The sequence below is a fragment of the Arachis ipaensis genome, chromosome B03 (genome assembly GCF_000816755.2).
Source record: "Arachis ipaensis cultivar K30076 chromosome B03, Araip1.1, whole genome shotgun sequence".
In the NCBI taxonomy this organism is placed as follows: Eukaryota; Viridiplantae; Streptophyta; class Magnoliopsida; order Fabales; family Fabaceae; genus Arachis; species Arachis ipaensis.
This window is the reverse complement of record NC_029787.2, coordinates 120,248,167-120,265,880: the sequence shown is the minus strand read 5'-3', so window position 1 is coordinate 120,265,880 and position 17,714 is coordinate 120,248,167. Positions and strand designations below refer to the sequence as shown.

The following is a 17,714-nucleotide window of genomic DNA, read 5'->3' as shown; positions in this document are numbered from 1 at the left end:
CCTCCCTCACACGTTTGGGCCAACCAACGCCATCCGGCCCACTAATCTCTGGTTACCCACCGTAACATTGGCGCCGTTGCCGGGGACCCGAGAGATTGACCAGTGATGGCGGAAAGATCCCCTGAAGAAGGTCATGTGGAGACAGATTCTGATCAAGAGAATTTGAACACTGGAAACAATGAAGCAGATCAGAACCTCCACCAGGAAGCTAATGATCAAAATAAGGAAGATACTTCCGGAATAAAAAATCCGAAGGTAAACTCCTCGGAGGGGCGCGAGTCAGAAAAAGAAGGACCCCCTCTCGCTAGTGAGCTTATGGGGCTAATTCATAGCCGCCTCGAGCAGCTAGAGCAGGAGCGGGAACGACAAAGGGAAGCTGAAAAGAACCTAAAAGAGGAGATGGAGCGACGAAAAGAGTTAGAAAGAAAACTCTTAAAGTTAGAATCCTCCCTCAAGGGTCGGAATTCCCAAGGCGATAGAGAAGATTCTCCCTTAGGAGAGAAAGATCTGTTTAGCGAGGACATAATGAGGGCAAAAGTTCCGAGAAACTTTAGAAGCCCCGATATGGACCTCTACGATGGAACCACCGACCCAAAGCATCATCTGAGCAACTTTAAAAGTCGGATGTATCTGACCGACGCTTCAGACGCTACGCGATGCAAAGCTTTCCCGACAACCTTGTCCAAAGCAGCGATGAAGTGGTTCGACAGTCTCCCTCCGAGGTCAATTACCAGTTTTGAAGACCTCTCAAGAAAATTCTTGATGAGGTTCTCCATCCAGAAGGACAAAGTAAAACATGCACCAAGCCTCCTGGGAATAAAACAGGAGGTCGGGGAGTCCTTACGGGCCTATATGGAAAGATTCAACAAAGCATGTTTGGAGATTCAAGACCTGCCCACCGAAGCAGTCATCATGGGGCTAGTCAATGGTCTTAGAGAAGGTCCCTTCTCACAGTCCATATCAAAAAGACACCCCGCCTCTTTAAATGATGTACAGGAAAGAGCTGAAAAGTACATCAATATGGAAGAAAACGCTAGGCTAAGAGACCCGAGTTTGCGAATCGGGCCCCCTCCCTCAACGAAAGAAAGGGAGAGGGAAGCGAAGAAGAAGGAAGAGCTCGGCCTTGATAAGCCAAGAAAATATCACTCTTATACTCCATTGAAAGTTCCTGTAGTGGACGTATACAGAGAAATTTGCAATATTGAAAGGCTGCCTCCCCCCAGACCCATCAAGAATAAAAAAGGGGGGAGCCGCAGTGATTACTGCGAGTACCATAAGATATATGGACACCCCACAAACGACTGTTACGACCTTAAAAATGTGATAGAAAAGCTAGCCAGAGAAGGTCGGCTTGACAGATATCTCATAGAAAGGTCGGACGGTCATGGAAAAAGAAAACGAGAAGATACGGATAGAAGAGACCCACCACCACAAACTCCGGAGAGACATATCCATATGATCTCAGGAGGATTTGCGGGAGGGGGACTCACAAAATCCTCTCGAAAAAGACATCTCAAGAGAGTCTACTAGGTCGAAGAGGGGTCCTCCGATCTTCCGACCATTTCATTCACAAAGGAAGACGGGCGAGGAGTAATCCCTGGGCACGATGACCCAGTGGTAATTACCATAATCCTGGCAAATGCCCATCTACACAGAACCCTAGTAGACCAAGGAAGTTCAGCAGACATCCTCTTTAAGCCCGCTTTCGACAAACTAGGTTTAGATGAGAAAGAGTTAAGAGCCTACCCCGACACATTGTACGGATTAGGTGACACGCCGATAAAGCCACTAGGATTTTTACCCCTCCACACCACCTTTGGAAAGGGGGAAAAATCAAAGACTCTGAGTATAGACTTCATAGTCATCGACGTGGGGTCGGCTTATAATGCTTTAATCGGTAGAGCTACCCTTAATCGACTCGGAGCGGTGGTATCGACGCCCCACCTCTGCATGAAGTTCCCGACCTCGTCGGGGATAGCAACGGTGAGGGGAGATCAGAAGTTGGCAAGGAAGTGCTACAATGAAAGCCTAAACCTGAGAGGAAAAGGCAAAGAAGTCCACACAATAGAACTCGGGGGAGCAAGGGTTAAAGAAGAGCTGCGACCACAGCCCGGGGGAAAAACTGAGGAGATTCAGGTCGGCGAAGAGGAAGGAAAAAACACTCACATAGGAGCCAACCTAGGGGAAACCCTAAGACAAGGGTTGACTAAGCTCCTAAGAGATAACTCCGATCTCTTCGCCTGGAAGGCCTCCGACATGCCTGGGATAGATCCCGAGCTCATGTCTCACAAGCTCTCGGTCTACTCAGGGTCCCGACCTGTACAACAAAGAAGACGCAAGCTCGGCCCAGAGCGAGCCCTAGTAGTAGAAGAGCAAGTGCAGGCGCTCCTAGAAGCCGGCTTCATCAGAGAAGTCAAATACCCAACATGGCTAGCCAATGTAGTACTAGTCAAAAAACAAAATGGTAAATGGAGAATGTGCGTCGACTACACCGACTTAAATAAGGCATGTCCCAAGGACCCTTATCCACTACCAAGTATTGACGCCCTAGTGGACTCTAGCTCGGGGTATCAATACCTGTCATTCATGGACGCTTACTCAGGATATAACCAAATCCCGACCTCTCACAAGTCTTTGACACCCTAAGGTCGCACGGGATGAGACTAAATCCTGCAAAGTGCGCCTTCGCAGTGGAGGCAGGAAAATTTCTAGGATTCATGCTAACACAAAGAGGGATCGAAGCCAATCCCGACAAGTGTAGAGCTATCCTAAGAGATGAAAAGCCCGACTTGTTTGAGAGAAGTCCAACAGCTGAATGGCCGACTAGCAGCTCTCTCCAGATTTTTGGCAGGATCAGCATTAAGATCCCTTCCACTGTTCTCCCTACTAAAAAAGGGGCACCAGTTTGAGTGGACCCCCGAATGCGAGGAGGCGTTCCAGGAGTTCAAAAAGTTTTTGAGCCAACCTCCTATCTTGACCCGACCTATAGCCGGAAAAGACCTCATCCTATACCTCTCCGTGGCAGACAGGGCTGTCTCAGCAGCCTTGATAAGAGAAGAGGAGGTCAGGCAACACCCGATCTACTTCATCAGTAAAGTTCTACAGGGCCCTGAGCTAAGGTACCACAAATTAGAAAAGTTTGCCTACTCCTTAGTAATAGCCTCTGGAAGGCTACGGCCTTACTTTCAGGCTCACACAATAAGAGTCCGCACGAACCAACCCATGAAGCAGATCCTCCAAAAGACGGATATTGCAGGAAGAATGGTACAATGGGCAATAGAGCTCTCCGAGTTCGACTTAAAGTATGAAACTCGGACGGCGATTAAAGCCCAGTGCCTCGCCGACTTCGTTGCTGAATATGCAGGGGATCAAGAGGACAGACCGACTACCTGGGAACTCTACGTGGATGGATCCTCCAATAAAACAGGAAGCGGCGCAGGCATAATATTGGTAGATGAAAGGGGAACCCAGATAGAAGTTTCCCTCAAGTTCGAATTCCCAGCTTCAAATAATCAGGCAGAATACGAAGCCTTGATCGCAGGATTGAAGCTGGCTGAAGAAGTCGGTGCTACGAAAGTGATGGTATACAGCGACTCCCAGGTGGTGACCTCTCAAATAAGTGGGGAATACCAGGCAAAAGACCCAACTATGAAAAGGTACTTGGAGAAAGCCTCGGGGCTCCTAGGGCGCTTTGCAGAAACCGAGGTGAAACACATAACTCGGGATCTAAACAGCAGAGCAGACGCCCTATCCAAGCTAGCAAGTACCAAGCCAGGAGGAAATAACAGAAGCTTGATTCAAGAAACCCTCCAGGAACCTTCAGTGGTAAAAACGGAAGACACACTAGAAGTCTTTGAAGTGGTCGGGTTAAACCTCGGATGGATGAACCCCTTAGTCGAATACCTAAAATTCGACATCCTCCCTAAGGAGGAAAAAGAAGCCCAGAAAATCCGAAGGGAAGCACAACATTATACTTTGGTGAAAAATGTTCTCTACAGAAGGGGGATATCAACACCATTACTCAGATAAGAGAAGCAGCATTGAAACAAAGGATGACTACAATGTACAACAAAAAAGTCATTCGAAGGAGTTTCACCCCAGATGACTTAGTCTTAATCAGAAACGACATTGGGGTCAACAAATCTGGGGAGGGAAAGCTCGCCGCCAATTGGAAAGGACCATACAAAATCAAGGAGGTCTTAGGGAAAGGCTATTATAAGGTGACCGACTTAGGCGGCACCGAGTTACCAAGGTCATGGCATGCTTGTAATATGAAAAGGTACTACAGTTAAAAGCAAACCCTACTCCCTGATGTACTCTTTTCCCAGCTTCATGATTTTTTCCCAAAATCAAAGGGTTTTTTCTGAAGAAGGGTTTTTAACGAGGCATCACAGTAGGGGCTAAGGGAAATAAATTAGCAAAAGCCCTTAGTAGCAATAAGGTACCTCCTCAATTAATAAAGAACTCTTTCATTTTAAATATCTCTTTCAAAATTCCCTTTTAAATTTTCTTTCTACGAAACGCGCCGATTTAAGCTCGACAAAACGTAAAAATCCCATGAACCGACCTAGATGGTCATCAGGATAAAACGACGAGGTACAAGTCGGTGTAAAGAGACTATGGAAGTCGATCATGATAAACTCGGGATCAGTCCGACTCACAGGGCGGAATGCGAAACCGAGTAAAATTAAAATGAATCGCAAAAGTAGCCTAAGTCACGAAGAACTCAATAAAACAAAATTGAGTACTAGGAATAACAAAAGAGATAAGGAAAAACTAAGAAAAAGGCTGCCTTGAGAATCAAGGAAATTCAGAAAAGCAAGCAAGTCCCAAAGAAAAGGTTTTTCCACAAAAGATCAAAGAGTCAAATGAACCACGAAAAAAATGCGCGCATAAGGTAACTTAAAACCCTTATCCAAAAAGGGCATTTATTTAACGCTAAATTAAACCCCTACTAAAAAAGGGGGATTACTGTTTCGTTTACGGCCTCAAAAGGCCAAAAATTTGTTCAAAACACCAAATATAAAGAGTTTAAAAAAGAGGGGCCCACAAGCCGGGCCCCGATAGCCAAAAATCACTTTTTTAGATCACCACCAGCAAGGTCAGGGGGAACGCCAGGAGCAGGAGTTGAAGAGGAAATCGGAGGAACGGTAGAAGAACTCGGAACGTCCTTAGAGCGAGGAGGGGACTCTACGATCCTCTGCCCCCGAGTCTTTAAATTAGACTCAGATTCCACTATGGGGGCAGGAGGATCCACGATGGCACCATCAATAACAACCTTATCAGGGTCCAAAGGAGAAAGGTCCAAGTCAGGAGCAATAACCCCGACCTGCTCCTTGAAAATCCTCCAGGCCTCATCAGCACCATCCGCAATAGAATCCTCCAACTCGGTGTAGGCCTTCCGAGCGTTCAGTAAGTCGTTCTTTACAGACACAAGATCAGCAAATAAACTATTGTAGCTGGCTTGCGCTGCCTTCCTCAACTCCACCTCCATGTTGCATTAGGCTTGCAATTTCTGCCCCTTCTCTCGGAGGCTATTCCTCTCCCCCTCCAGTTTGGCGACTTTCCCCTCCAACTCCTTCTCATGCTCTTGATATATACGAAGCCTACCCTCCAGCTCCTCGACCCTCGAGGTCGTCCCTAAAGAGCTGATGGGAGTCTTCTCAAATATATCCAAGAGTTTGCCACAAACCCCCGCCGTCTTGAGACTCTCCTCAACCACAGTAGTGAGGTAGTGCCGAACAGAAACATCATCCATACTCATACGAGCATGAGGATAGATGTTCTTTCGGACGAACGCAAGAGCGTCCGCCTCACCAGAAGTGCCAGACTCTAAGGTCTTGCGCTTCTTTGGCTCAGGTTCAGGAGTGGGTCGGACGGAAGGGGGTGGCAGAGAGGAAGCAGAGGAAGAAATTATAATAGGCTGAGAAGGAGTCCCAACGTTCCGAGGAGGAGGAGGAGGAGAGACAACCATCCTAACACCTCCAGACCTGGCTCGAGACTTTGCCTTGGCTTCCTGAACCCTCTGGTAAGACTCTTGAGCGTTTTTCTTTGCCATCTCTACAAAAAACAAATTGGTAGCCAAAATCAGACAAAGTCGGTAAAAGAAGTTACAAGTCGGAAACAAGCAAGAAACACAAAAAGCTACCTAATTGTGACTGGACAAAAGTCGGCGACCCCTGGAGAAATTTTTTAGTATCCAAGTATGGGGCCCTCCCCCACGCTTCTCGGAGGAACCCCACAATGGCTGCTTCTACCTCAGTTAAGTCATCCAGACCATATTTCTCGCAAGGGGAGGCCTCCAGCCAATATAAAGGAAATCGGGGAGAAGAATGATCATCCAGGAAAAAGGAGTGGTGACCCTCTACAGCTTGCACTTTGAAAAAGTAGTTCTTGAAGTCATGAAAGGATTCGTCAAAAAGGGTAAAAAGTCTCTGAGTTTCAGGTTCACTCGATAGTCACCTCCCTCACACGTTTGGGCCAACCAACGCCATCCGGCCCACTAATCTCTGGTTACCCACCGTAACAATATTATTGTTTAATTATTGACATGTGAAATAATTCGGTGTATTATTTTATTTATGGCTACTATTCAAACACTTATATTTAACTTAGTATATATTGCAAAATGTAAAATAAAGTAAAGTACGACTTTGTGGATGATAGACTGGACAAATTAAAGGCAGGTGGAACATGCTTATGTTAAATGCAGAACATGATGTGTTTTTTTTTTTCTCTCCGCCTTTAATTAGTTTGACGAGTATGTCTAGAATATGTTATATTATTCCAAAAGGGCTGAGTAAACTGTATTCGTTTATTATTACACTATGAACAACTATTAGTTGATGAATTGCAAGGAACAATATTCTTTATTTAATTTGATGGAGTAATCAAATCACAGTTCACACACATATCTGAGTTTCATGCTGAGTTTCTTTATTCAATATTCTTTATTGACATACGCTTCAGTATGCATGCTGAGTTTCATGCTAGCTAGAACTCTCTTTTTTCTTCATTTTTACGATGCATGTATCTGAATCTCACACTAGAACCTATCTATTTGCGTATATCAAATAAGTTGCCACCTGGTAGAAGATATAACTCTTAATATATAGAAGATATAACATGGCACAAAACAGATAACATATGCAATTATGCATATATGGCATTGGACACCTGGTCCTTTTTAACTCTAATTTATTTTTTATAATAAATTTTAAATATTTAAAATTGTTTTTTATTTTTAAATTAAATATTTATTTTTTAATAAATTAAACACTATTTTTTACACACCATAACAATTACTTAGGTAGTCTTTGTTTTGAGATATTGAGACAAAGACTGAGATTCAATATCATGTTTGTTGGTTCAGAGACTAGTACTAAAATTTCTGTTTCTGTTCCCAAAATTTCAATATTTCAGTACCTCTAAAAAGTAAGGATACAGGGGACTAAAATTTTTAGAGATGGAGACTGAAACTTTAATATTTTATACATAAAATACCTTCATTTCAATTAATTAATTCTAATTTACCTTTTATACAAATTAAATTAGAATTTCATTCTTGTTTCAATTTCTGTCTCCCACTTTATACCAAACAGAATACTGAGATTTATTTTAATCTCTCTTTCTTAGTCTCTGTCTCGCTCTCAATCTCCGTCTTTCTGTCTCTGTTTTTCTACCAAACGCTATCTTAATTTCTGTCTCTCAATTTCAGTCTTTTCGTTTACGTCTCTCTACCAAACGCTATCTTATGTATTTATATTAATTTGTTTATTTGAATTACTGGTATGTTATACTATATACACGTATAGCTTGGGCAATTGTTTACATGTGTGGTTGCATTCAGCTATCAACTCACCAAGGATATATACGTACATGCCTTATTGATATTTTGTTTTTAAATTAAAAAAAAAAAACATTATTCTAGCTATCAAATAACACTTATATTTTTTCAATCGTGAAAACTATAAAACTCAAATAATTCCACAGCTTAAAAAAATTACAATTATATATGGGCATGCAAATCATGTTGAAATTTGAATTGATATAAGATTTTGCTATTAATTAAGTAAATAACTCATGTATGTTAGAGTTATTCTATATTTTTTTATTCAAAAGTAACAACAGAACAAATAAACAAAATAAGAAATAAAAAATTACTTAAAAAATAAAGCAGTTTCGCACATTGCTATTCTCAAAATTTTTTTAAAGCAACGCAAAACTTTGTTTGATGAATACAAGTCTTCGTCATAATATTTGTCACTTTGTTTTCATCTCTCAAGATTAATCGTAATATTTAAAATTTTATAAAAAATCAACAAAATCAGAATTATCCTATAAATTATTGACAAAAGTAAAGATATTTACACAATCTATTTCACAAATAATATTTTTTTTACCTCAAATCCTAAGTTAGAATATATTTTTTTCAAATAGTAAATAATTCTGCTTGTAAAATATTATGATTTTCAATTATTTTTAAACAGTTTTGTTATTAATTTTTATTATAAAAATTTTGATTTAAATTTCTAATACACCAAATAAAATTATCTTTTAAAAGATTATAAATTTTATATATATTCTTCCAAACATAAGTGATTGTGTCTCGAAATCGACTGAAATAATATTCGAAAGAAAAACGGTATTTATGAAACAAAATATTTTGGAATTATTCTATATATCTCAGTATGCTGTGCATAATATATGAAACAAAATATTAAACATTTATGGAGTAATCCTGAACTCTGTGGACTATGTCCACGTTCACCAATAAAAGAAAATCTTAATTAGATATTTTACAAAGTAACTTCTAGTGTTTCTATATATGCTGCCTGCATCACACCATCACCTTAGTATTCAGTAACACGTAATAAGCATATTTATTAGGAACCACTCAGATAAGATGCCTAAAACTTTTTTTTTTAAAAGTATTTTTTAGTAATTAAAATTTAAAAAATGACTACAATACCTTTATTATAGAAAATGATTAAAATACTCTTATTATATATATATTTTAAAAATTCTAAATTCTAACCCTACGATAGAAAAATAAAAGATTAAAATTTAGGATTCTCAAAATTAATGTATATAATAGAAGTATTTTAGTCATTTTCTATAATAGGGTATTATAGTTATTTTCTATAAAAAAATAATATTAATTTAGATCAGTTCAAGATTTGATTTACCATTTTTCAGTTAGATCAATTTGTCTAGCCTAATTTTGACAAAAATAACACGATTTAATCAATTATATGTGTTAAATCTTAATTATTAAAAAATATCTTTATAAAAAGACGTTTTTAGCGTCTTTATCTGAGTGGCTCCCTATTTATTATTAGAATCTTGCTTACATCTGTTTTAATGATATATTTTAAGAATATCACAAAAAAATATTTTTCTAAAAGTTATTAAAAATAATTTTTATATTTTTAATGTATTAAATATGTAAAAAAAATTAAAAAATACATATTATTATACCAGTAAAATATATCCTTAAAATACATGATAACTAGATTTTTATTCTTCTTCTTCTTTGGATCAATAATGGAAAAAAGGCTTGGAGCAATTACTTTGCGAAGTACAGTTGGAGCTAAGCTTGAAAAAATCGTTTGGCCCAACTGAAGTTTTGTATGTACAAAATGGTTAAAGGCTCTGACCACCAAAAACTCAAAAAATAAAACAAACAAGAGCTTATGTTAACCCAGAAAAAAAAAGAGAACTTGTAAATGTGTGCACCAGCCGGGAATCGAACCCGGGTCTGTACCGTGGCAGGGTACTATTCTACCACTAGACCACTGGTGCTTGATGGACACCCTTTCTAAAGATTTATATGGAGTTATAATAATGTTTTTAAAAATGCTATTCAAACACCAAAATCCACTACTAAAATAAACCACCAGTATATTTGTATATAAATACATATGTGATTTAATTTATTTTTAATATATTTTAATATGTATTTTATATTAGTGACTGATTTTAGTGTACACAAATTTTTGAGGGTCTCAACTTACAAAGGACACTACAGCTACAGAGTTCTTTGGGTAATTTTTGCCATCAGTAGTGTCACGTTATATTTGTTCTCTTTGTTCTTTTGTTCTCTTTTTGGTTTGTGTTTTCTTTTGGTGCGTGCTGTAATCATCGCTTACTAACTTATGGTAGCTTCTATACTTGTATTTTCTAGGTGGTCAAGCAAAAAACCCTTATGTGTTGTACAACTTAATTCTGATGATGTCGCTTCATATTATGAAACTGTAAGTACCTTTTGCAAGGAAGGATGAAGATATAGAAGAAAACCCTTTTTATTGTTGTGACAGAATGAATCAATAAAATAGTTAGATTTCGTCACTTTAATTATTAGGTATAAAAATTACAATATATTTTTGTTTAAAAATTAATCGACTTGATTATTATATTAGTATTGTGTAAAGTTAACCAATTAAATTATTACCAACGCAAGTTGGCACAGATGGATGAGGGTCTGTGTCCCTTAACCATCTCTCCCGGGTTCGATACTCACTGGAGGATAGGAATGGAGCTTGCTTGCTTGAAAAGGTTTTAGATCTCTATATGTGCTCCATTATTTTTTAAATACACACATCTAATAGTTAATATTGTGTAAAATTAACCAATTAAATTATTAAGTCTCTATGTGTATTTTATTATTCCCTAAATATACACTTACTAACTATATAAGAACATATGTTGATATCTTATTATGAATATGATAAAAAAATTAATTAGTTAAAATGGTAGTAAGTTGGTGAGGTAAATAGAATTAACAAATAATTAAATTAAAGCATGTCTAATTTATTTCTATTTTAAAGCCAAAATAAATTGAAACTCAAGCCCAACTAAGGGACTCAGTGTAGCTAAGAAACCCTACAATTAACACCATACGATTAACTAAGTTAGATTAGTTTAGTGTTTACATTAGAAAAAGTTTAGGCCAGCAACTTTATTAAATTTTGGTTAGCATGTAACTAGTAAAAAAAAATATAAATAATCTCATACTATTGAATAAAATCTCATACCATTAAAAATACTATTAATAGCTACTAAATGACTATAAATCACAAAAATTGTTGGCCTACCACTCCTCTTTCATGCAATAACTTTGGATTGCCGATGCATAGTAATACTGGCCTCACCAGATAAAATTTGTCGCACTCTCTATGACTCTCTTCAAATAGACTCAACCGCTGGATCTTCAAAATTTCACACATAACATATAGTTCAAAACACCGGATCAATCCTCCATCAACATTACTAATTGTTCTCGAGCGTGGAAGGAGAAGAAATTAAGAAGCTGTGATATTGGGTTGGTGAAGGTCAATAATGCCATGCTCAATATTCAGCGAAGTCAGAATCCATTGAACTAGCTACTAGCTATAGCTAGTATATATAATATTCAGTTGCTTTGAATTTTCGCCAAGCTAAGTCAGAAAGCATTTTTACATTTGACATCTGCCTCACTTAACCTTTTTAGCTTATTAATAATACTAATTCTAATACAATTATAATTTACTAGTCTACATGCCTACACTCTATTAATACATTTTTATATTCAATATATTATTAGTAGTTTAGTTACATTACATAATGAAGTAGATGCTTGGAAGCCAAACTGCCATAGTTTAGAATTTTCATTTGAATCTTTTTATATAAAATTAATTTGTCTAACGAAATAAAAGGTTAAAGGTAAATGGTTAAATTTTATTAAAACCTAAAACGTTGACTAAAAGTTTCTTAAAAATGAATCTACGTTATTTTTTAATGTTAAGTAACTTTAATGCAATACCCTTATTTTACAGATTCAGAAGCCTATGAAATTGTATAGTAGCCCCTTTTACTCAATTTCATTGTGCATCATTCTTTAATGTGTGATTGACATCAACATGTTTAATTCAATACATTAATTAGTAAGTTGGTAGCAGTTCAAGCCTAATTAAATGATGATAGCCTGCCGACTTTCCGTATTGTACCACAATTTAACCACTATTTGGGAGTGATTATAGGCCAGATTAGATTTTTTTTTTTCTTAAATAAATTAAACAAAGAACAAAAATAAGAAAAATAAAAGAACCGTTTAAATAGAATGGTAGTCATTTTTAAGATTATTTTTAAATTTCTTTAAAAAAAAAAAAGTTGTAATCTCATCGTCATTTTTGTTGTAACATCCTATCATCCAGAATTTTATACCTAAGATGTAAAATAAAGGTGGCGATATATTATGATTTTTAAAATTAAAATATGTACATATAATAGCAAAAAAAATATAATAGATTATGAGCCTTGAAAAATGGATAAAACAAAATCGCGAAATGAAAAGCGCACAACGTGTGAAGAAAACTATAACTATCAAACATAAGGTAATAAAAGTAGGAATAGAGGGCCAAAGATACAAGATAACAAGCTCCTAACTTAGTCCGCGAAGTCAAGGCTGGCCAGAGAATATTTACACATATATACATACATAACCAAAACCCAGATGTACTTAAACAAAATCCTGTCTCTCTATAAACCTCTAAGAGGATCGAAAGAGCAAGATGTGCGGAGAGAAAGCTAAGTACATATATGTATACGTCACTGTACAATAAAGTAACCTAGTAACCACTTCGCAGGAGTCCAGACGCCTCCCAACCTGCATTTGAAAAACAACAACATAGTATGGGGTGAGAACCAGAGGTTCTCAATATGGTAAATGTGTCACACACATAATATATAAGGTCTTGGGAATGCCAGAGGCAATCTTAGAACGCCGACACTCAGATTATAGAGCTTAAAGTATTAAACAGAAGTCATAAAAGGTGATTTTCTAAGAGTATCTAAACCTAACTTAACTTAACCTTAAATCTAAGTCCCATACTACCATTCCTCCATACCTCCATCCCGTCAGCATTTCACAGACAAATAAACAGATAAAGGCAAGCACAAGAAGGTTACAAATACTGCAAGTAACAAGTATACATTTAACATGACAAGTACACTTAGGCACACCCAGTTAATGCACAAACAAGTAATTCAAGTAGTATGCATATGATGCATGCCTGTCCTATGGTTGATGAGGCTTATCTGTCGGTTATCTAACTAACCCGACAAGTCCGAAAACCTTAGACTGTCCCTTGACGTGCATCCCCAAGAGTCTATGCATAGATTTTTCTCAAATAATCCATATTGCTCAATGGGGGTTAACATTCCCGAGAATTTATAAGTGCCCAGTCACCCTTACGTCGTAGGGTCAACAGAGTATCAAGTTTTCAACCTGGTACTTGTGGTGGCAAGCCACGGTACCTTTCCCAGAAAAACTCGTATCTCAAATCATTTAATCATTCAAGCCAAATAGCATACATGATCATTCATTTGATTATCAAGCCAAGTATCATACATAATTATCCGTAACATTTCATAATCAATTCATCACTTTCGTTTTTAACTTCACTTCACCGCCAAGTTATCCCCATTTTCTAGCTTCATCTGATTGTCAGGTTTAATACCACTATTTATGACTAAAGGAAAGGAAATAGAGGTTTAGAGGTTTGAAATAAGGTTTTAAAACTCAAAAATCATGTTTGCTGGATCATAGGTCACGCGTACGGGTGGCTTATGCGTGCGCGTGGAAATATAAAATTGCAGCTCGCGCGCGCGTCCCCTTATCACGCGTATGCGTGGACATGCTTGTTGGCTTCTTTCGTGTACGTATAGGGCCAGTCACGTATGCATCGCCAAAATCCATGCCACGCGTGCGCGTGGGCCATGCATACGCGTGGACGTATGTTCTTTTAAAAAAAACCAGCATCAGTTGCAAGCTACAGATTTGAAAAAGGAAATCAATTTGAGTTCAAATCTTTCAACGCCCATAATTTCTTCGATTTAAAATATTTTTCACCCGTTTTTCGAATGACATAAACCTCATGAACCCAATTCTCAATTTTAAATGCTGAAACGGAAAATGAGTTTCAACCATAATAAAAAAATTTGGTCTAAATTTCCTAACAAGTTCCTTACAATGCACCCGGGCTAACTTATTAGAAGCATCCATAATATTCCAAGCAATCATATTTAAACTATCCATAAATAATAGGGACAGAATAAATAAGAACATAATACTTTAAATAGAATCACCAACCTCAATAGGTGGTTTGTCCTGCGGTACTGGCACACTCTGATCCTGAATAATTGCCACCGTCGGACTCCCAAACGCTGCACCCGCCATGTTTCCATCTACTAAGGTTCCCTCCGTTGCGTCGTCATTTTTATCAACTGGCGAGTTCTGCAGGGAGGAAGGTTGCGGACGCTTCCGGAGAGAAATTCCACGACGTGGAGGAGTTTTGCGCGATGGAGATGACACAATTTCATGTTTTTCTCACTGCCCCATCCTAATGCCAATTGATTTGCCTCCATCACCATGCAAATTGGGCCTTGGGATCCTTCTAGAAATAGACTTGTGCTGCTTTCTGTTTTGGTCCTTCAAACCTGATGGATGACCCATTGTGAATTTTTCCTTACGCAATACTTTTTGCCAGTCCTCTCCATCATCCATGCATGCCTCCTTAACATGACCATCAGACACGTGAGGGTCAATGATTCCGTAACCGCATCCTACCCTTTAACAACTCCTAATTTCTCGCCCAAATTACGAGAATCCTTACCCAAATTGCGAGCTTTCGATTCAACCTCTTTTTGAATTTCATGATTGTTGTGTGGCACTAGTGTCAGGGCTCCATGATTCTTTCCATCACCGAAAGACTCACCCTTCCCTTCCGATGACTCTTTCTCCATGCACAACGATTTATCATGCCCATACCGTGCACAAGTAGAACAAATCAATTGTAAACTCTCGTACTCCACTTCATGAGTCATGCCCTCCACTATAATATGTTTGATTATCGGCAACCCAAGATTAATTTGAACGGGCATATTTTTCTTTCTCTGCAAGCTTAGTGGCCAAGTCTACTTTCACCGGAACCCCTATTGTAGAAGCAATTTGCAGCATTGCTTGTTCCTGGTAGCACCAAATCCGAGACTCGAATCCGTACTAGTGTTGATCCGAAGGATTGTTCGCATGGCCTAATATCCACGTCCCATGGCTTTACTGCGACATAGTGACCATCTATCAACCACAGGCCACCAAGCATGACTTTCTCACGCAATATCAAATTTAACCAAAAAATACCCAAACCCCACATCCAACAAATCAAACTCTCCTTTGATGCGCCATACTATCCGAAACTTATGCATAAGAGTAGCCATAATGCTTATCCAGCACTTGTATGGTTCAGCTAGACAGCTCTTTACCTATTTCGTAAAACTGACACTTGGTGGACGAGAATCACCTTCACGGTTGCGATACCATCCCCACACAAAGACCCTACTAATGCAAAGGCCTTAGACTTCACTGCACCAATGACTTTATCTCTAAAAGAGACATTGGATGAACTATAAAATTAATATAATTTATTATTTGTAATTAATAATTAATTAATAATTTATTAAAAATATTAATCAATATAAATTAAATTACTGGCATTTGAATTTTTTCATTTGGAATAAAAACTACACATGCCTACATATATGTTTATCCAATTGAGTAAATTTATATGTCTATCTTATTAGTTATTAGTTATGGCAACTACTCCTATGAAGATGCCAAAAACATCTTCTCATGATGATCCTTATTTAAAAAGTGTAACTTATTTGCTTAGCAACATTTTGAATAAAGATAACATTTTTACTTCAAATAAAAATCAAGCTCTACAATCTATTATCTAATGATCAAAATAAAATATTTTCACATGATGATAATCATACAATTTTTATTGGAGTAGCCACCATTAGTTATTACCCATGATAAATTATCTTTGCGCCATATGACTGATAGTTTAGTGTCAGCGTTTCACTAACAAGTAGTTATAACAAGATGCATTTTAAAAAAATGATTAATAATTTTAAAAGCTAATTTGATTCATTTAAACTTTTAGAGATCGATTAATTTAACCCCACAAATATTAGGAGGGTAAAATTTTCTGAGACGTGGGATCGTGCGGGAACTATTTCGAATGGAGATCCAACTGTGGGAGATTTTTTCTGCGAAAATGAAGATGGGGGACACAATTTCTCCGAGGTAGGCGCAGGGATCTTCGACCCGTCCCCATTAATTCTCGAATTTCATAAATTTATTGAATTTTCTTTAATAGTTGAATTATCCTAATCCTCATTTGCATAACCCTTCTTCAATTCATAGATCCCTAATGCTGTCCATACTCCATCCAACATCTCTGCAGCCACCCTCTCGCCACTCTCTCTTCTCGCCGCATTGTCACACTTCACTATGCCATCATCCTCACTGCGTCGTGCTCTCTATTTGCGGTGTTCCTTTTCGCATCGTGTCCATTCTCCTCTCTATTCCCGCGTCTCCCACCTTGTCCATTGCTTTGTCCTCTGGCTCGTCATTGCGTTCCCCACTACGTCATTTCGAAAGAAGTCACCATCTTATTGTTTAAACTTTTTGTATAAAATCTTACTGTTTTGTATAGGATGGATACTTGCAACTCTATTCATATAGAAATTAATAATTAGTTAGAACTATCGGATAGATAACGAAAAATGGGACTCTATGGAAAATGAAGATAGGAAATAATATTTTCCCACGACAGAAAACAGAGATAGGGACGGAGAGCAAATCTAGGAGCGAGAATGGAGAGTAGGGAGGTATCCCCCGCCCTGCTCCGTTGACATCCTTACACAATATAAAAACTAAGTCTTATTTCCCTTACCAAATTTTTAAAATTCATATTTTTTAAAATGCTTCTGGAGGTGATATAAGCAACCTCGTGTATAACATAAGATATGTAACATATTAAATATAAGGTGGGGTGGCTTAATTTGTTTTGAAGAATGCCATTTTCACCATAAATTGGTGGAAGCATCAAGGACCCATACATTTAAAGTCAGCATTTTTCTTTCGTATTTCTTTTCCAGGTCCAAAGTGTGCAGACTTCAATGAGTGATGTTTCTAAGAAAAGAGGAAGACAACGAATGAAATCCGCGTAAGGAAGCAATAATAATATTTGACAATAAGTTTCACCAAAGCATCTCAAGTAATTCAATTAAAAATAAAAAAGAGAGAATAATTAATGTCCCAAAAAATTAAATATTGTCTCCATAAACTGTCCTCTAATCAACACCGCTGAAATCATTTTTCATGTTAACTAGATTCTAGGTAAGAGAAACACTTTCATTTAAAAAAAAAAAAAAAACTCGAAAACTGAAAAGGAAATCGCCTTTTACATTCTGTGGCTAACAAATAACAACAACGATTTATCCAATGTTCCTACTTCCTAGCCCATTCTGGGGGCTTCAGTCCCAACAATAATCCCATAGATTAATAATGCATTATTCTTTTATTTATTTAATTCAAATACAACAAAATAAAATAGGCATAGAATCAAACTAATTACGTTAAATATTGAAAGACAACCACCATCAACCACGGACATAAGGGAGGCAACAATCTAGCCATTAAAATATCCACAATGTTTTAAAAAAATTAGTAATTACTCTTTTCCTCCATCAAAGAAATATCTTTAAAAAGATAATTAAAATATTATTTGTATAAAATTAAATTATATTTACTGTCAAAAAATAAAAAAAGGCAAAGTTAGATAAATTCTTATTGATTTAACTACATTAAGCTCCAACTTTTATAATAA

At 37.4% G+C, this 17,714-nt stretch overlaps 1 non-coding gene across 1 annotated transcript; it reads right to left on the bottom strand.

Annotated features, from left to right (window-relative positions):
- On the bottom strand, positions 9,734-9,804 carry TRNAG-GCC. The gene has a single exon. It is a non-coding gene; the product is annotated as a tRNA-Gly (tRNA).